Here is a 20784-nt window from a genome sequence, read left to right as displayed (position 1 = left end):
CAGCAGTCAGTTCATCTCCATGAAGCAGACAGCATACAACTGCAGCCATGTTATAACTGACATTGCAGCATTCTGTTCAATTGTACCTCCCCTTTCTTGAGATCAGTCCAGTTTGCACCAGTCTCTGGATCTCCTGCCTTCCTGGAGTCACTCTGCATTGAAGTGCAGAGGTCTTCTTGCTAACTTCGAGCTCAAGTTTTAAATTGTCCAGAATGGGAGGATGAGGAGGAAATGTGGCAGAAAACATCACGGATGGAATTGTCCTCAGCCCAACAACCCACTTCATCATTGTGGTTGTCCCCATCCTCACCACCACCATACGTGACTTTCAAAGAACTTGCCATTATTCCTTAAAGACTTCTTTTCCATGATTCTGAAGGATTGTAGTTCCAGATCCAGAAGAGTAAAGCTGTTGTCTTAGAGGGCTATATGTCCTAGTGAGAGAAGACCAAAAGTAACTTTGGTCAGATATTTTTCCAATACTGAGATCCAGGGTTAGTTGCTAATCATGTGCAGTGCCTGTGGTCTTCCAGCAACTAAATTGCAAGCATCAAATATAGAAGATGCAGTTTCTTATCCTGGGCTCTTCTTTTTCTTTTCCCTTGTGTGTACATTTGACTTTTTTAAAGAAAAAAGAGGGTCGTACTCTTAACAATACCTATGAGCTACCATGTAAAATTGACTTTCCTCCAACAAGGATATTTAGTACCTTTTGGGGGACTGTGAATCAAGAATTCTTCCATTTAGAAGACTTGCTATGGATTCCATACAAAAACAAATACTAAAGATTTCTTTTCTTTTTTTATGGTATCAAGCTAGTGAAACTACACTGCTGGTAACAGGCTGGAGCCCAAATTATTGTTAAATGTTGTGGCAGTATAAACATAATGTATTGGGTAACTTAAATTGTACCACTGTATTAACTGTATCCAATTCTCACAACAGTCTATTGGCCTTGTGTGGCATTGTAATTTGTGGGGTCTCTTTGACCGTTAAGGACTTAAGGTAGATGGTCCTATTGCTGTGTGTACTCCCCCTTTAGTTCTTCTCTCCCCTGTGCTGTCCCTCCTCCTTCGGTCAGTCTCTGAAGCTGGAATTTTTGGAGACAGGACAGTGAATTAGCTTTGCAGCAGCCAGGACACAGCATTCAGCACTGTCTGCTGGTTTCCCATGGAGTTCTCAGTCTGCCCTTGATTGGAGCTTAGGATGTTTTTTGGGCCTACAAAGTTCTGGATGGTTTACTTAAATCTGAGATGGTTTACTTAAACCCAGTGAAAGCTGAACAATTGGCCACTATTAGCTTTTACTGAAAGTATTAGACATAATCAGTTTGTCTTGTACAACCTTATCAGTTTGGAATATTATATTGAGAGAACTCTTTTGAAACATTGTCTGCTTGGCTTTGTGTCTCAGAACTGCTGAGGATCCCAGCAGGACTACAGACAAAGGCTCTGGAAATTCTCCCACTCTGAGCATTAAAAAACCATTAGAAAGTTTGTGTGTGTGTGAGAGAGAGGGAGGCAGGCTATAGTGCATATCTCCATATTTACATACCAGCTACCAGGATTTCTGGTGGCAGGGATACTGTTTGTTAACAATAGTAGCATTTTGTTCTTTTCCTCATGTCTTCCTGCCTTCTCATGTTTCCAGGGCTTACTGAAGTTTATGCAGTCTGCTGTGCAAAGTAAGATGTTTGGGTTCCAAGCAGACTACTGTAATGTAGGTAACATGTCGAGGGATGGAATTAAAGGATCTGGTGGCTGCAAGGGGACCCACAAGCATTTTTTCAGCTGGATGAGTTGCGTTGTGTGTATTCTGCAGGAGGAATTAGTGTGAAAAGATTTGGCAGCTGGGAGTGGCAGATTGGGTTGGGGATGCTTGTTACTGTTTGAGTGGCTGTGCACTGTGAGTATTCATGCACTGGACAACCTTCAGTTTTCTCCACCGCCAGCCACCTCTCCTCTCCTAACCTTGATAAATGGGCATGGAGACTGAGCAACTTTTGCCCTACAGGGTTGAAGACCAGGCTTAACTAAAGCTTATTGGTGGGATGCTGCTTCTCATACAATATCCATTACGTGTATAAATAGTAAACTTTAATTTCCGGTGCTCTCATTCTAGGACTTTCACAAGCCCTAAGTTTGCTTAATCATTCAGATTGCGGGTGGTAATTAACCACTGCCAAGCTTTATGTGGCTATTGGGTATGGTACCTTAAGCTCATATCTCTGGCTTTGCAGAAGACTGATATGGTAACAAATGGATAAAGTATGAAAGCAGTTTTGTGAAAGTCAATAAATAGCTGGAAGCTACAATTTAATAAGTATATGGACATATCTGGCTCAGATAGCATCTGTATATTTTAGCTGTCTAAAAAGAGATAGATGGAGTTTAAATTCAGACTCCCTGGGGCATTAGATATCAGGAGAAATAAGTGGAAGCAAGGCACTTCAAATCAATAAATTGCTTCTAGGTACAACTTAATACAGGCAGAATTTACAGAAATAAAGAGCATGGAACACATACTGGAATAAAATACAATTTTAAATTATACACTACAGTAAAAAAAAAACAAACAGTTGGATTTCTGTATTTATGATGTGAGTTATCTAGATAGCAAATCTGAGATTCCTTCTGATTTGCTCAGAATTTGTGCTACATTCAGAATCTTCTTGATCCAGTGCTTTGCCTTCAGCTACCAGTCATCTTAAGGCTTATTTATGCACAAATTTAGCTTTTAAACCAGTTTAGTCTCAGGTGCATTTGTGTGTGAATAGTCTTATATGGGTTTAATCCTCTCTCATGTTGCTTTAGCTGCACATTAAGCTAAACCAGGTTTAAACTGATGAGTATCCACCCACACAATTGCTTCAGTTTCACTAAATTGTTATAAAATCACACCGTCAGTTAAACTGATGCAAGTTTGTGTGTGGACCAGGCCTTAGGAACCCTTTTGCTTTGGCTAGCTCCTAGAGCTTTTGCATAGAATAAATGATAATTGCTTATATCCGGTTAAATTTTTTCTGCGTGGAACAAGAATGAGAAAACCAACACATTAAAGTCATATTAACTGGGAAAACAGAAGCACTGATTTGAGTATGGCTTGTCAATTACATTGCATAGTAGGGGGTTAAAATGATCTTCTTGGGTCACATTATATAAGGGTACTCTTTCATAATTTTTAATAACTCTTCTTAGTATTTACAAGACTTCTTGGAAGCATGAAAATTAAATATGCATTCTTACAAACTGTGTTTTTTCCTTGTAGAGTTTCTCATGACTTGGCTACTGGTTGTTTGGGTTTTTTTAAAACCTCTATTTTGAGAAAAATATGTGCATATAAAATTACATGGAGTCTGCAAACAAATTGGATTTATTTGCTCGAATGTTGGGCCTGCCAGCCTCAATAGTGTCAATTTAAAGTGTGTTTTGAGCAGCCTTTTTAGAATTCTGATGTGTAAAATGTCTCTGTGAAACAGAAATATGAGCAGTTTTAAGAGGATTTTATTAATAAGAAAAATCCTTCTTTTTGAATCTTATGCAAATCAAGAACATAATCCTAGCCCATCTTATCAAGAATCAGTTCCAGTTGCTGTTCAATGAGTATGGCATTGTTAAAATTTAGAGAGATTTCTAGGATTATCGGCAGCTACAACACACTAACGAGCACTCCATCATCAAGACTGATGGTTGTTTAAACTGATCTATTATAATGTCAACGGACTTTGTAAGACACTTAGCTGCATTTTTCTGAGTCTCATTTATGCATTAGTAGGGGCTTATTGGAGTTAATTTTTCACTTGTTCCATAGAAAATGTTTTAAGTGTTTAAGTTTAAGTTAAGACTCACACTACTGCTGAGATAGCCAGATGTCTTCAGGGCCATTTTACAATAGTGCTCTTAAATTGTATTCTAAATTTTAGTAGGTATTGGATGTCATTGATATGGCCTGGAAATGACATGCTCAAAAATCATGTGTGCACATGGATCTAAGAAATGGCTGTGTTTAAGGAACAGGTTTGGGAGTTGGGAAACCAGGGTTAGAGCCTCAGCTTCTCTCCACAGTGACTTCCTGCGTGACCGCGTGACTGTTAGCAAATCACTTCAGTGCTATGCCACACTTTCTGCATTTGTAAAATGAGGTGAAGGCGTGTTGAAGATAAATACATTAATACTTGTAAAGTACTTTGAGATTCTTAGCTGGAAAATGTTATACAGGATTAAAATATTATTTTAGATAATGGATTTCAGTCTTGCCTTAAACAGGTAATATAAAGGAATTTATATTTCCTAATGTGAATGACTAAATCTTGTATTTATAACTCGGTTTGAGTAGAATAGAATCTGGGGAAATCAAGAAATCATACTGCATGTAATTTTCCTGGAAATATGAATAGGGGTTAGATTAGGGGAAAAAGGTGGTGGTACTTTTCCAAACTCTGCCCATGTGAATTTGCAAAATGAAATGCTGCATGCAATAGATTGTGCAGATATTCCCAGTTAATTGTATGGCTGTTTAGCTTCATTGGGCTCCTTGAACTTGGTTTCCATCTTGGTGGGGGTAGAACATGCCCATAGTTGACTCCCTGATTGCTGGTAGGGAAATAAATGATCCCCAAATACCACCTATTTGTGATACTAAAATAAGATATTGCTCACAGGAAACTGCATTAATCTATGACCCACCCTCTCCTTTCTTACATGAGATGAAATGGTTAACAATATTCACATTTAAATTATCCTCACTGGTCATCTGAGTTAACCCTTCACTGAGATGAATGGGGCAGTTCACTCTCTCAGACCTGTTGTTCCAGGCTCTCTGCAGACGCATCTTTGCATTGGTTACTCTTAGAATCATAGATGATTAGGGTTGGAAGGTCATGTAGTCCAACCCCCTGCTCAAAGCTGTACCAACCCCAGCTAAATCATCCCAGTCTTTTGGTTCACATTTTTGAGATTTTCTTCTTTCCTTAATAGTTAGAGACTTACTTTTATTAATGAAAACTCAGATACAGAGAACAAGTCAATAGCTTCAGAGAAGTGAGTTAGTTGGGGTTGGTCCTGCTTTGTGTAGGGGGTTGGACTAGATGGACTAGATGACCTCCTGAGGTCACTGTTCATTTAGATGATAATGCCTCATTATAAATCCAGTTTTTTCTCTTATTTATATTTTGACCAGTATTTTACTTTGAAGGAATTATTTTACGACGCTTACAAACATAAATGCAGAAAATGGCAATGCTTTTCAAGTATTTCATTTGATGTTAACTTCTTTTATGAGGCTCATCATCCCTAGCACATTTCTGTGGTGTGGAAGGATAGTTGTGACATCAGTTTGGGGGAAATAAGTAAGCTCATTATACTAGAGAGGGGGGGGCAAAATTCAGACTGGTCTTCTACACATGACATAGGATGCTGTGGCTAGAGAAGGCTGTTGGCACTTCAATCAAAATAAAACATCCTGGAGAGAGACCTTTCCCCAATTTTATAGATCTCAGCTGGTAATTTAAGATTTCTCCAATTTGATATAGTATAGACAATAGACATAGCTATAGTGCTAAGTGGGATGCATTGCCAGTTGAACTTATGTCTGGAAGCAGTTAGGAAAGTTACTGAAATTCTAGGTTATAGAGAGAATCCATCACAAATTCATAGTTAATTATGATACTGTGTAAAGGGAGGCCCTAACTAGAGTAGTATTTTAGGTAATGTTGGGCAGCAAAAATACTGAAGAATTTTATAGGGAACAAAAGAGGGCAATCTCTTTCTGGACTGGAAGAGGTACAGGATATATTAAATTGCCTTAGATGTTTTAAATTTAACTTCCCTAAACTCATAGTTTTATTTAAAAAAGAAAAGAAATTGAGAGGGGATGATTAAAAGGACACTGGGTAGTCCGATTTCAAATTGAAATACCTGCCAGTTACATAATGTTTAATTTCAACAAAGGCTTATTTTCAAACTTAAGCTTTTTAACTTCCACTTACTCCTCAATGTTTGAAATGTAAACTTGAAGAACTGTCCAAATGTTTGGAAACCTGAAAGAGATAGTGAATTCACACAAGAGTGAAACAGATTGGTTTGTGTCCATTGTCCAGACTTAGGGAAATACAAACAATAAATCAACAGTTGGAATGATGAAGTCAGGTTGAAAATTCAAATCTAATTAGACTCAAGTAGGCCTTTTGCACAATTTATACATTACTCTTTGGTTCTGGCCAACCTATGCTGGGTATAGGATCCCAGGAGATTCAGGGAAAGGTGGCTTGATATAGCAGCAACTTAGGAATTAGGGCAGCCCCCACTTCATGTTACAGTATATCTGGGATTTTTTTAGAATACTAATGTAGACAGTGCATGTTGCTTTTCAGTATGTTAGATGGTGGTGGTAAACGCTAGTGGAGAGCATAAATAAATAAATGCTCTTTGGCTGTAGCATAAATGATTTAAATAAAATCAAGACTGATTTCTTCATATTAATGAAAAAGAGTCAGCTAGTAGCTAGTGTTTTTGTAGCTAAGGAATTGTATATAGACTATTTCTTTTCTGTATGAACTATGTGGAGTTTCTTGTGACTGTTTAAAGTGCAGGAATTTTAGATTCCTGTTTAGTAGCTAGTGTTTTTGTAGCTAAGGAATTGTATATAGACTATTTCTTTTCTGTATGAACTATGTGGAGTTTCTTGTGACTGTTTAAAGTGCAGGAATTTTAGATTCCTGTTTAATAGCCCAGTTTGCATATTTTGTAAGCAACCATTTTGTATCTTTATTCTATTGTGGGACCGAAAAGCCTTGATTTTCCTTTATAAAAAGGAACACGACAATAATAATCCATGCTCTTTGGCATGTACTATACAAAACACTACCAATAATGCATCAGTAGCTGCCGTATATGACTTTACTTATCCCTACTTACCACTCAAGCATGTGCTTTTTTAGAAATATTTCCTTTTAAAAAACAAAAATATCACAAAATAAAATATCACTTGCTTTGGCTCCTGATTCAGTAATTAGAATGTAATGGTGAGTTTCATAGAACAAATTCACAACTTAAAGTTGGGGTGAAAAGATTATGGCAGAAGCTTAGTGCATAATAAACAGGTGTCTTACAGTCTGATGTGATAAGCACCGTCTGTGAAGGTAGTGGGATTTTTTTAATAATATGTTTGAAGAGGGAAATAGGATGCTTTTTTGTTAGATTTAGATCAAGTGGTTTGTTATGAACAGAGTAACTCAAAAAAATCAATGAGAACTGAAGTCAAGTTGACCCTCTGTTGTTTTTACGTCATATTGCTGCTGATTAGAGACCAATGTGACTATTTTGGAACACACGTGCAATCTCAAATGTTGGTACTTTCAGCATAAGTTTATCTGTGTGAGCTATAGTCAAATGTATAGTACAACTTCTGAAGTGGAAACTGACAGCAGTATTTGAAGATTCAAAGAAACTGCTGCCTCGGAGTTCATGATAACTTTTATTTTTAACTTTTAAATGCTGCAGTGGGAGCAGTACTAAGTGAGAATGCTTTCCCTCTAGCATATTTTGGTTATTTTCTACATAAAAAGTTGACGATTGCTGTATACTGTGTGGAATTCAATCCATCTGAAGGCCAATAAATGTCACCTGTGAAGAATATTCCCGTGCTGAACAAAAAGCTATTCAGGACTTCATATATTTAAGAAAAGTTCCCACTCCCTCTCTGATTGTTTGGTTTTTTAAACTTTATTCTTTCCTCTCTGTCAACAAAAACTTTCAGTCTGGAGAAAACAGGACAATGTATGATGTTGCCACATGAGGATGAATCTTTTGCCCTTAGGACGCTTCTGTCCTCTTCTGAAGTGATGTACGGTGGAAAGAATTCTTTCTTGATGTCTGCAGAGATCAGTTTGTGCCCAGAAGCATGAGGGATGATATACTTAACTAATATTTACTTTAAATAATCCTGGTTTAAGCAAGGGTCACTGTGACAGAGGGCCTTTGAAAATTAGTAGGATTAAAAGGTGTGAAAGCTTTGGGTACTGTTTGAGGGACTGGCTACCTTAGTTAATTGGCAGTATGAAAATCTGCGTGCCTAGATCATCAGTTCTTCAAGTGATTGTCCATGTGGATTCTGCTCTCTTGGTGTTCGTGGCCTGTACATGAAAGATTAGACTCTTGTGTCCAGCAGTGTTTGTGCTCTAAGTGCCCTCATGGCTCCCCACCACTTACCTGGCAGGGGAGACATCATGATCACCTCCCAGGGTGAGGCTCATCCATTGCATTGAGGATGTGCTGACCCCTGTGATTTCCCCAAATGCAGGAAACTCGACTTCATAATTTGTAGTAGTGGGGGACTACGTTCGCGCTCTCTCCTGCCACTTGGTGAAGCAAAGACCACCAAAGGAATAAATGGTGGCGAGGAGCAAACTGCTTGTCAGTTCCATCTTACCGGTTGTGGCAGCAAGAAGGAATCCTTACAGTGCCTGCATACTCTGTACAATTCATCTTAGCCTTATATGTGTTAGTTTGATAGTGTAATTAGTGAAAGTGTAGTTAATGTTGTTTTCTTTTTATGATGTCCGGCAAAATAAATAATGAAGTTTCAGTTAAACTAGACCCCACCTTCCTTCTGCCTTGATTTGAATACCTCTGCACAAACTAAATCACTGAGATTTAAAACTTGTCACTTGTGTGATGCTTTGATGCCCCTCAGCGATGGTATCCTTTGTGCCTGCTATGCCTTGGAGAAGAACATGTCCCAAAACGGTTGTTCTGCTTGTTCGTTTGGAGTAAGAGCAACCCAGAAAGTGAGAGAGGTGAGATTAAAACTCTTTGTTACAGAAGTTGATACAGTCCTTCTCAGATTCCAAGAAGAGAGCTACACCAAAGCCTTAGCATTGTGTCAGTTGCTCTCAAACAGTGTCCCAGTGAGCTGAGAAACTGTTTTAAGCTCCTAGGCCATGTCCTCGCAGAAGCCCTATTTGTTCATCACTACGCTGATGACAGTGTCTGATTGGTCAGAAAGGAGCACTGTGCCAAGTGTAATCCCAGGTGCAGGTCGCTGTCCCCAGCACCTAGTAAGAGACATAAGGGCCATTAGTCATGTGACTTGTCTCAGGCCATACATCAAAGGGCCACAAATACATTCTGGTGCCCTGGTAATTGACTTCCAAGGCAGTATGTGGTACCTTCTAAATTAGTGGACTGCACACCTTCAGTGCTGACCCCAGCACTGAGTCCCTCAGTTAGTGTATGGTACCTTCCACATTGGTACCAACTATCTCTGTGGTACCCATTGCCTCGGTATTAACAGTCTTAACATCAAAACCATATACGGTCCCAAGTGACTTATATGTGTGCCCAGTCTAAAATAACCTCTGTTTGAAAGACCCAAAATGTCGAGTATCTTGTATCTCAGACTAAAGATATACCCCCTGTATCGACTTAATGTAAATACACACTGGATACAACATCCTATTCCCCCCAATCTCCCAAGATTATTCGGGAACACATACAGACTGTTGGTGGCCATTGATGGAGTTAAGGGGTAATCTATATCTCCACAGAGGTTAAGTGAAGCAAATGGAGGAAATAAAAACACAAAAGGGAGAAGAGGCAAAGTGGTGAGCAGAACTGTTTGACTGCTGACTCCATGCTCTGTCTCCTGTTCTGTGGCCACGTATACTGAGTCTCTGGCTCTTCTGTCAGCAGACTAGAGATTTTAAAGTGCTTTTGTTCCTGTGGACCTCAAGAGACTGCTGGGTAGGCAACACATGAGAGCTCCCTCCTTTTTCTGGCCCAGCTACTGTATGATAAGTGAAAACGCTAGGGGCTAGTTAGAGAAAAAAATGAGCTAGCCTGAAGGTATCAGCAACCAGATGCGAAATGTGGGAAGAAAGGTGTGTAGAGAGGTCAGATGTTGGAATCAGAGTTGTGGGGGAAGTAAAAAATGAGTGACAGCTGCAAAGGGGAGCAGTGAGCTGGAAGTGGGACCAAGGGTGAGTGGGGAGATTCATAAATGGGAGACAAAGGGGGCTGGAGCATGACACACAGAAGCATGGAAATTTGAAAAACCTCAACAGGGCAAGAGAATTAAAAATGAGCAGGAGGACAACTGGAGAAAATTGGGAGAGTGATGGGAAATGTGAGAAGAGGAGAAGGGGTGATTTGGGGTGCTGCCTGTGAAAGAAAGAGAATTACCCCAGAAATTGCCACAGGAGAATCTCCCCCAGAAATGTGGAAAATTTAAAATATCCTTATTTTCCAGCAGGCCCTAGTTATGCAGATTGGTATAAAGAGTTATAGAAATGTTTTGCAAATATGAACTCAGAATTTTTGAGCGCACAACATAGGCAGATCTGGGGGTGAGTCCTCTGCAGAGAGGAGGTGGGGACTGAAGATATGAAGCTGAGCTGCTGCTTTTCAGTGACAGGGCCATGCTGGTCCTTGCTTCTAGATTCTGTGTAGTGCTTTTCATGTTTTATTTTGGTGGTGATTTCTTTTTAAGTATCCTTTTAAGTTGTGCCTATTTCCCTCTGTAGTACCAATAGCAGTTGATTTGGTATCTGTAGTTTTATTTTCACGAGTGTGTTACTGCAAGCTACTTAAGGATAGTTGTGCTTATTTATAGTTTCTAAAGGAACAATAATCCAAACAAATGTTAGAAAAAATTATTAATATTTTTGTGCTGTTTGTTGGTATATTGATGATTCAGATTTTTACCATGTTACCCTTTTTGTATTGCATAATCCTGTCAATTTATGTTTTCCAGAACGTCCCAGTTAAGTTAGATGTGTTCGGAGGTTTCCATGACCTTTAGTGTTGTTTGTACTGTATGTTGTTTTGTGTGTGATAGATTTTGTGGTTTATTTCCAATGTAGCTTTTCTTTCATGGAAAAGATGTCACAATGCAAAAACATCAGTGGTTTTGAATTAGCTTTTGAGCTTAAAAATAATGCTGATTTGACATTGTTGGTGGGTTATTTGTTACTTTCAGAACATACAGAAGGCTGTTTTTAGGTAGCTGATTACCTAAATGTGGTCAGCAGTGAAATATTGACAGGCTGGATTTATTTAAAAAAAAATTAAAACTTGAAAAGCTTTGACTTCCTCCTCCCCCCAGCTTAGAGAATGTAACTTTTAAAAGCAGCACTTTGTTGGAGAGAGAGGTCGTGTAACTCTGTTCAGACCACTCAAAAATCCATGATAGAGCAATATAACGAATGAGCAAGAAAGCATGGAATGAAAAGCTAAAGAAAATTCCAGTTCTTTCAGTGATTGTCCATATCTATTTCACTCTTGATGCACGTGTGCCCCTTTGAGTCACCAGTTGGGGCTGTCTCTATGTTCAGAGTATCCTTGCCCCTCCTCTATAGTGCATTAAAGGGCAGATGAGGGCTAACCACCTGTGGCTGCCAGACGGAAACTGTGAGCAGTATCTCTATCTCTTCCCCAACTGTGATCCTAAAACTATTTTTGTGTGAGTGCATGATTATCCCTTTAGTTTTAGTTGTAGTTAGTTAATTTCATGTAGGTTTTTCCTTGTTTCTGTTGGGGTAATTATTTCTATTTTTTGTTTACTTAATACCGGGCTTCAGCCTTTGTGTCTGAACAAAAAATTCCAGGGTTTAAGTATCACCCCTCATGTGAAAAGGCTCTGCCCCTCAATGACACTCTTTTGCATTGCTCAGGAATGTTTGTTTGTTTTCTAAACCAACTTTAAAAGTGAAGGTTTTTTCTGGAGGAAATCAGAGATCTGCTTCTGATAGCCTTATAAATGAGACCCTCCCAGATCTGAGCAGTTCTCCAGAAATGCTCCAGTAAGCATTGGCTCAGGGGTCAGTTCCTGGGCTCCTATTTCTAAAAGTATTCCTCAGCTGTTTCTGTTCCCAAGTCCTCATGACCTGCTAGGGGTAGAACACAGCATGCTCTTCTAAAGAGTATAAATGTAGGTTGCCATCTGAGGGACTTACCAAGAAAAAGATAACCTCTTTCTATGTCAATTTAGGGTAGCACAAAGCGTGAGTTGGGTCTGTGGCAACTGAAGGACCCTCGTTTTCACACTCCAGTACGGACTAAGGGTCAGCTCATGCTGCTTCCAGTATGATGGCTTCAGGACCCCTCCAGGTCTCTTAGTACCAACACCAGTGTTCTCTGTATGGGTACCAACTTTTCTATGCTTATATATGCACCATTTACTCTGGTGCCATTGATTTCTAATTGTTTGCTCTAGGTAATGACATTCTAAGCTATGGGTTCATACTACTAGGAAATCTAGCACTATCTTCTTTCCCAGAGTCTCTGCTTTTATCTTCTGTTGTGAAGATACTTCTGCTAGCCCTGACTACAGCTATCCCCAGGGTACTGGGTACGCCTGCGGTAATGGCAAGGGATCTATCTTTACCGTGCCCTGAGACTGCAGCAAAGTCTGCTCCTCTAATAGAAGAGGAATATTTCTTTATAATCTTTTGCTTCAGATAATAATGGGGAGGGATCACCAATGTGTTTCCCAAAACCCCATTTTTACATCCACTTTGTTTCAGGTAGGGATTCTATGACTTCAAAACTACCACAGTAAGCACAGGAAATATAAGGAAGGATCTCCTATCTGGTATCTCCCACCATAGCCCCATATCACTTCACTTATGATTCACATTATTACTGAGTTTACTGGGTGTTGTGGGGTGCACAACATGCCAGAAAACTCTCCTCCTTTGCCCTGTCAAGTGTCAGATCACCCTCCCCAGTAAGATTCCTAAGAATTCACCGTATCAGCCTTCCCAGTTATCTCATGCTGAACTTTCATAAATGAAGGCTTTTGCTGAAGAGCAGAACAAGCCTACTGAACTATTTTTAGCTGCTATTTCTTGATCATCACCTGAAGTGGTAGTGGTGTCATCTACACCATCTCATCCCAACTATTATAAGGCTTTTCATGACTTTCATCTGTGGATGCCAGAAATACCAATGGAGGAAGTGTAAGAAAAGTCACCCAATCTGAGACAGGTAGGACACATGATTCTTACACATTCATAATGCAACATGCCAGACTTCCCCTTTGTTGTATGCAAAAGTGGTTCAAGTCTATCTACTGCCCAAGCAAGCACCACATAGACAAGAGATCCCAAATTCTTCTAGAATTCCTATTGTCATTAAATTGGTGAAAGAATCCCAATCAGATGTGCAAGGGTGCTCCAATTCTCTCCAACTCTACCCACAAAAACATTAGAGCAGATGCGTCCAGCCTCAGATGGGGAACAAGTTTGGACCATCGCCACAATCAGGGCCTGTAGTAATGCGAGGCAACTCACCTTCAGGGCAAAACTATTCAGATAGTGACACAACACCAATACTATATTTTATGTGAACAGGCAAGAAAGAGCCTGGTCTTCCCTTTATGCCAGGAAGCTGTCCAACTATGGAATTGATTTATCCATCCCCAGATTACTCTAATAGTTATTCTTCAAGTGCTTATTCATGTCCATTCCCAATTAGGCACCGGAAATGTTTCCCCTAGTGGTACTCATTGGGCCAACTCTAGTGTCCTCTTCAGTGGTGCATGTATGTGCCAGTATTTAGTGTGTTGCCGGTCCCCCTCCCTCTCAGTTTCTTCTTACTGCCTGTGATGGTGCTGGAACATTCCCTTGTTCTTGCAAGTCCAAGTCCTTTGTCAACCTAGTGGTTTACTTATTATCAAGCGTATATAGTTTGTCCCTGTCATTAATTGTTAGTTATAGAGTTAGTTTTAGTTGCATTTGACCCAGGGACAGGTCTTTAAACTCCGGTTTTTAAACCCTGTGCTTCATGTAAGAAGCTAATGCCTCTGAATGACCCATGGATACTTACCTCTCTATCATGGTGGATGAAACTGCATCACGTGCTGGCAGGAGCGCCTTTCACAGTTCTGCAACTGATGTTGTTATTGGTTTCAGATGCCTTAGAGCTTGTGTCGGGAGTCCACCTTGATGTGCTCAGGACCCAAGGCCTCTGGTCCAGGGATGAACTGGCTCTACACATCAATATCAAAGAACTCAGGGCAGTTCGACTATGCTGTGAAGTATTCCTACCTCACCTTTCCAACAAGGTCGTTCAAGTTCTCACGGACAACACAGCTGCGATGTGTTATATCAACAGATGGGGAGGGAGAGGGGGGAGATCCTCAGTTCTTTGTCTGAAGGGCTTATGTTTGTGGAACTTCTGTGTGAGTCACAACATTCAATGGGAGACAGTGCATTTTCCTGTAGTCAAGAACACATTAGCGGATCTCCTTAGCAGATCCTTTTGCTCCCACCATGAGTGGTTGCTCCACCCGAAGGTGGCCATTCTCATCTTCCAAAGATGGGCAGTCCCTGAGTGGACCTCTTCACTAATGGCGGAACAGGAAATGCAATCAGTTTTGCTCCCTACAAGGGTTCGACGACAGTTCACTGACGAATGCCTTTCTCCTGCCATGGTCGGATAGTTTCATGTATGCCTTCCCACTGATACCTCTGATGCACAAAGTCCTCATAAAAATCAAGAGAAACATAGCACAGGTCATCCTGGTGGCCCCTGCATCAGCTTTAGTTCGGGATGCTACTCAAGCTATCAGTGGCCTGCTCTTGGACACGTCTGTCACAGCTGGACCTTCTCTCCCAGGATCATGGTTGTCTGCTTCATCCGGACCTAGCCTCCCTGCACCTGACAGCATGGATGCTCCATGGCTAAGCCAGGAAGAGCAATTCTGCTCGGCTCATATCCAGAAGATTCTTCTAGAAAGCAGAAAACTTTCCACCAGTGTGTCTTATCTAGTCACATGGAAGTGCTTTGCCTGTTGGGCAGCTCACCACGATGTCTGTCCAACAAAATTGCCTATCTAGGTGATCTTGGACTATTTGCTCCACCTAAAACAAGAAGGCTTGGGTTTCTCATCAGTTAAAGTGCACGTAGCAGCAATATCAGCCTTTCACCCTCCTGTACAGGGCAGAACAATTTTTTCGCACGGGATGACAGCTAGATTCCTCAGAGGCCTGGAAAAGTTCTTCCCACCGCTACGAGACCCAGTTCTCTAATGGGATCTGAACGTCATTCCCTCCAGGCTTACTGGACCACCATTTGAGCCCTGGGCTTCCTGTTCCCTCATGCACCTGTTCTGGAATGCTGCGTTCCTAGTAGTGATTATGTCAGCGAGGCGGATCTTGGAGATTAAGGCCCTGACCTCGGAGCATCCTTACAGTTTTTTACAAAGACAAGGTCCATCTACAGCCTCACCCAGCATTCCTGGCAAAGGTGATTTCCCACTTCCACGTCAACCAAGACATTTTTCTACTGGTCTTCTGTCCAAAACCTCACAACTCCAGCGAGGAGAGATGTCTCCACACACTTGATGTCGGGAGAGCCCTGGCGTTTTACATTGACAGGACCAAGACCCTCCATCAGTCCACACAGCTCTTCATTATGATTTCCGACCGAATGAAAGGGTGACCAGTGTCATTACAGTGAATCTCATCGTGGATCACAGCCTGCATTCAAGCCTATTACAAGCGTGCCAGAGACGCACACCCAGGATCCCTGACAGCCCACTCTACAAAGGCCCAGGCATCTTCAGTGGCCTTCCCAGCACATATCCCAATACAAGTGTGACGCTCTGCACCCCCATGCACCTTATAGTGTAATTGTATATTGTTTAATGCAAAGTATGTCATATAAGATGTTTCTGGGATGCTCATGACATACTGAGCATTATTGTTTTAGTAATATGTTTGTTGCAATATCATGTGTATGTTTATGAGGCTTCATTATGTAATATTCTCAAAGATGTGTCCTCATGGCTTGAAACGTATCCAGGCAAAACCCTCCAGGAGCAGAGGGGCAGTTCACACCTCGTCAAGGCTTGTATAGGACCAACCCAGCTCAGCTTTCCAGGAACAAAGGACTGGTCTAGGCATCAAAAGATTCAGTTGGACTCTTGAGTGATCTACCCACCTTCCCTTGGCCAGCTTGGTTAAAATGACCAACTTTTATGACCTTACACTGTTCAGTGGGCAGCACTGAACATTGTAAGATGGAAGTTCCCAGGACTGCAACTGGGACTGTGGATTTTGGCTGGGGTCATTCTGTTGTGTAATCCAAAGAGTGGCTGGCTAGAAGCACGTACTCACTCACTCACTCAGTTAAGAGCTGCTTGCTTGCTGGAAGTTGTGCATGAACAACCCAGGAGTGGGAGGTTCTCACAGCAGACCAGTGTAAAGTGGATTCCAGGAGTGGGGAATTGGAGTGACTCAGCTATTCAGCAGTTCAGATTGCACTGGGGGGAACGTCACAACAGGACATCTGTAGAGCCACTACATGATCTTCAGTACTTATACCTTCATGTCCCACTATGCTATCACGCAGCAGGCCTGGGATGATGCTGGGTTTGATGGTGTTACAAATGTCATGCCTATGAACTCTTGCCTGCCTCCGGGGATATTGCTGGTAAGTCACTTAATTGGGAATGAACATGAGCAAGCACTCGAAGAAGAAAGAATGGTTACTTACCTCGTAACTGTTCTTTGAGATGTGTTGCTCATGTTCATTCCACAGCCCACCCTCCTTCCCCTCAGTCAGAGTTCCAGCAAAAAGGAACTGAGAGGGAGGACCCTATATACGGTTGCATACGCGCGCCGCTGCAAAGGGCGTTAGAGCCAGCCCTACTGGTACCACTAGGGGAAAAATATCTGGCATCATTGCATGTGGGGCGCACACACCTAATTGGGAATGGACATGAGCAACACATCTCCAAGAACAACAGTTACGAGGTAAGTAACTGTTCTTTCTACATCTTCTGGGTCTATAAAACACTATAGCAGATCATTCAAGTGAGCAGTTTTCATGTAATTACATTTATCATTCAGAATGTATTTCATAAGTGAGGTCACCCATACTTGTCACCCATCACCTATCACCCACAGACTTGTTTGCCATTGAGAAGAAGAGAAAGTGTCTCTCCTCTTGCTCCACAGAGTGTTGGAGCCCTGGTTTTCAGTCAGACACATTCCCGTCCCTTGGTTTCCTGGGGTGCTGTATTCTTGCACTCTAAACCCTCAGATACCAAGAACGTTGAGGGGGATCAGAGAGGAGTCTGCAAAAATTATTTTTATTACTGGTACCCAGAGCTTCATAAAACTCTTGATTCAACCTTCTTAAATAACATTGTCTGAGTCCTGACAGTTTCCTAGCACAATGGGAAAAGTCTCCATCCAGACCCATCTTCTTCCTATCTCAGGGCCTGGATGCTGACTGGTTAACATAGAGGGAAATTGTTCAATAGATATGCAGAACGTTCTGATACAAAGTAGAAAAGACTCTACTAGAAGAAGCTGGTGCAGCCAAGTGGAAAAGATTTTTTCTTTAGGCAAAACAATGTAACCTCTCTCCCACAGTCTCTCTCTTATTTTGGACTATCTTGTCATTGAAAGGCTTAGGGCTTTCTATAAGCTTAGAGTTTCTATAAGCTTAGAGTTCACCTAAGCAGCTATATCAGCACACTGTCCACCCATATAGGGTCAGACTGCATTTTCACACCCTACAGTGGCTGAATTCCTTGAAGGGCTAATGCATGTTTCCACCCTTACAGGAACTCCCTTCCGTCCTGGGATCTAGTGTCATCCTGTTGGGTTGATGGGCCTTCCCCTTTGAGCCTACTCTTTTTTTTTTTTTTTTTTTAGGAAAACATACAGGCTAATCACCAGCTGGAAGATATTATTTATAAATATAATTTGTGAAGGTTATTTTTACAAGCAAATGTCAAGAACTGTTTAGTAACTTGACACAGATGTGCATGCAATGATTTTCTTCATTATGCGTGTGCAGTGCAATGGAGGGGTAAGGAGAAAATAAACAGGGGCAAAAGTACATCTAGACTAGATTGTTGTTTTGAAGAGAATGGCCTAAACCATTTCATTAGTATGTAAATATAGCTTAGCCACTTTGCTTTACATAGGAGTTAACAAGTAATAAGTGAGTGAAAGAAAAGATAGTGGAGAGGCAGAAGTATTGAAAAGAGTGATAGAATAGCAATAGTAGCATTGTAGGAGGAGAGGCCAAAACTTTGTTACCTTCCTAAATCTGTTTTTAGGCACCTAAATTAGTGGGCTTCATCTTCCCAGGAGAAGCTACCCACTGATTCTGTACTGGTAGAATATGAGACTTCCACAGGAATTAAACTGAATGTTTTTTTAATTATACAAATCAAACTAACTGTTCACATTTCCAAAATATAAATTATAGTTTTCCATTGTACAGTTGTAAAGGCTCCTAAACTAGGAGGTAATAGATTAACAGTCCCAGAGTCCAAATGTCTGTCTTAGGTGCTTATATATGCCTGCTTGTTTTTAATGTATTTATAAATCTCACAACACCCCAGTGAGGCAGAATTATTATCTCCATTTTACAGATGGGGAACTGAGGCACAAAGAGACTCAGTCACACAAGAATTCTGTAATGGAGTAGGGAACTGAACCCTGGTTTCCTAAGCCCACGGCGAGTGCCCTAACCACTGGACCATTCTTCCTTCGAATTGAGAATTCATGGGTTTTTTGCTATGAAATACAATTATGTAATTGTTCTCTTCTCACTGTGTTTGCCAGTTATCTCTCAAGTGCATTTGTATCCCATTGGCATTACATTTATTCTGTCAACCTCTTCTTATATAATATCCAGTAGTTCTCAAGTTCCACAAACATTGTTATGAGTCTGGAGGTGAATTATATTCAGAGTTTGTGCTATTATAAGTAAACACATTTAAAGGACTTTGAAAGAGAGTTGTGGCAACATTTTATTGAATAAAAAACTTGAATTATTTTTTTAACACAAAGTATTTTTAAATATCAAAACATTATTTATTGATCATTGTAGCTGATGACCTGAAAATGTCCTAGAAGTTGTTGGTGACTTCTAAATATACATTTCTGAGGAATAGTGTTCAAAAGATATTTTGTGTTTTTCAGATGCTCTTTTCAGTTGGTAGGAGCCAGGAGTTTTTGTTCATCTTTTTCTTGCTTTCAAAAGCCAGTCCCCCTCCTTTTTTGTTTTGTTTTTTTGTTCAAAATACTGGCCTCAGTACAATTGAAAATATACTGATATTTATATTTAAGGCAAGGATAGCATGTCCATTAACATTGACTGAACCCTGACTCACTGAACATGTCTAAATGTAAGTGTTATGTAAACCAGAAGCTCCTTGAGTTTGAAGAAAGGTCCTTTAGGCTGTCCCAGTGTGTTTCTACTTCAGAAATAGACTGAAATTGAGCATAGTGCTGTTTTCCAGCCTGCTAATTGACAAGGTAAGTACTTGCTGCTGGGCATTTGATTAAGCCTTCAAGATTTAAAATAAACAAAAAAACTAGACCATTGTTACAGTTCCTATAAAGATGACCTTGAATGTGTTATCCTGTGGCCATTTGTTTGATTCCGTGGAATACATTGTATTTGAACTCGAAAAGGATTTTAACATCCCTGAACAAGTTAACTATGGAGCCTCTATTAATAACACTGATTAAAACAAAAACCTCTCCTGAACGTTTTTGTTCATTTTACACAAATAACTTAACAGTTCCTGTTTTACATATCATTTGCATTTCAGCTCCTTCCTGAGGTTAGCTGAGTGACAGTTAACTGAAAAGTGGAATAATCTCTGTAGAGGCAAAGGCAAGACTGCAGATGCCTACATATTTTTAGAGTTTGCAATTGTATTAAGTGTAGCTAGGGGAAGGAAGCTTTTTATATATGGATAGGTAGATACAGATATATGTACATAGACACATACACACTTTCTAAAAAACCATTGCAGGCTTTATTTTATTTTATTTTATTTATGTATTTATATTTGCTTCAGTGACTTGTCTATTACTTCAGCTGGGGTAATCTAAACACTACACTTCCACTTGAAACAATTTTGCTCCATTTATTACTTGTATTGCTTTAAGTTCTTTTACTATACTTCATTTTGGTTCAAGATTTGCTAAAAGCTAATAGCAAAGTGTGACACAAGCTTTCTTTGCCTAACTGACACAAGACTAAGCAGTCCTGATCGGTGTCAGAGCATTGGGAGGAATGTGAGATGGTTCTTCTGAGGCTCCCTAGGGCTTGATCAGGGACTTTCTTTCTTTTAGTAAATGAAGTGTTGTTCTCTTAGGAAAATGACCTCATATCATTCTGATTCTGTGGTATTTGCCAATCAGTTGAAAACCAGGTGGAGAGAAAACATTCACTGGGTAGTGCTTGGAAGCCAGTTTCCTAGAAATACGCAGTATTTTCTTTTTCCTGAATTTGTTTTTAAAGGCTACATATTATATTAGAGGACAAAGTGATTCTCCTTAATTAAAGTTTGTTTAAAATCTTCATTTTAATTGCAGAGGTAAAATGCTATGTTCATGCCATATGGTAGAGTGCCTGTGAGGATAATTTCATGATCCAACACAATGTATTTAGCTATCACTAGATAGTAAATAAATTTTCAATGAAATTTAGCTCTGGCTGAAAACTAGTGCCTCACTTGTATGAAGGGGATGCTCTTAAGCCTTTAGTTTAAAAGTTGCTGTATGTTAATGATAAAATAATTAAAATGTAGCCAATGCTAATAATCAGTGGATTTTTTTCTAAATAACTCATTCTGACTTTTCTCTCTACATTAAATATTTATGCCTGCTTATGCCTAGTTTATTTACTTTAGACATATTACACAATAAAATTGAGATGACAACTCTTGGCTCCATGCCAGTGATGCCCCTCTTCATGAGCCACTTGTTACATTTTCAAACAAGTACCTTCATTCTTTATCAGAAGC

General features: G+C 40.2%; 1 protein-coding gene and 1 pseudogene across 1 annotated transcript in view; both read left to right on the top strand.

The window, feature by feature from the left end:
* The window catches only part of CDKAL1 (CDK5 regulatory subunit associated protein 1 like 1), a 621365-nt gene that overhangs the window by 106392 nt on the left and 494189 nt on the right, over nucleotides 1-20784 (top strand). The gene's annotated exons all lie outside the window — the stretch shown is intronic.
* Nucleotides 8200-8353, top strand: LOC137146357 (U1 spliceosomal RNA; annotated as a pseudogene).

Source organism: Emydura macquarii, unplaced genomic scaffold, assembly GCF_026122565.2.
Source record: "Emydura macquarii macquarii isolate MOO-44397 ecotype Brisbane River unplaced genomic scaffold, CSIRO-AGI_Emac_v2 contig_431, whole genome shotgun sequence".
In the NCBI taxonomy this organism is placed as follows: Eukaryota; Metazoa; Chordata; order Testudines; family Chelidae; genus Emydura; species Emydura macquarii.
Note: the sequence above shows the minus strand (reverse complement) of the source record. Positions and strands in the feature narration are given on the sequence as shown.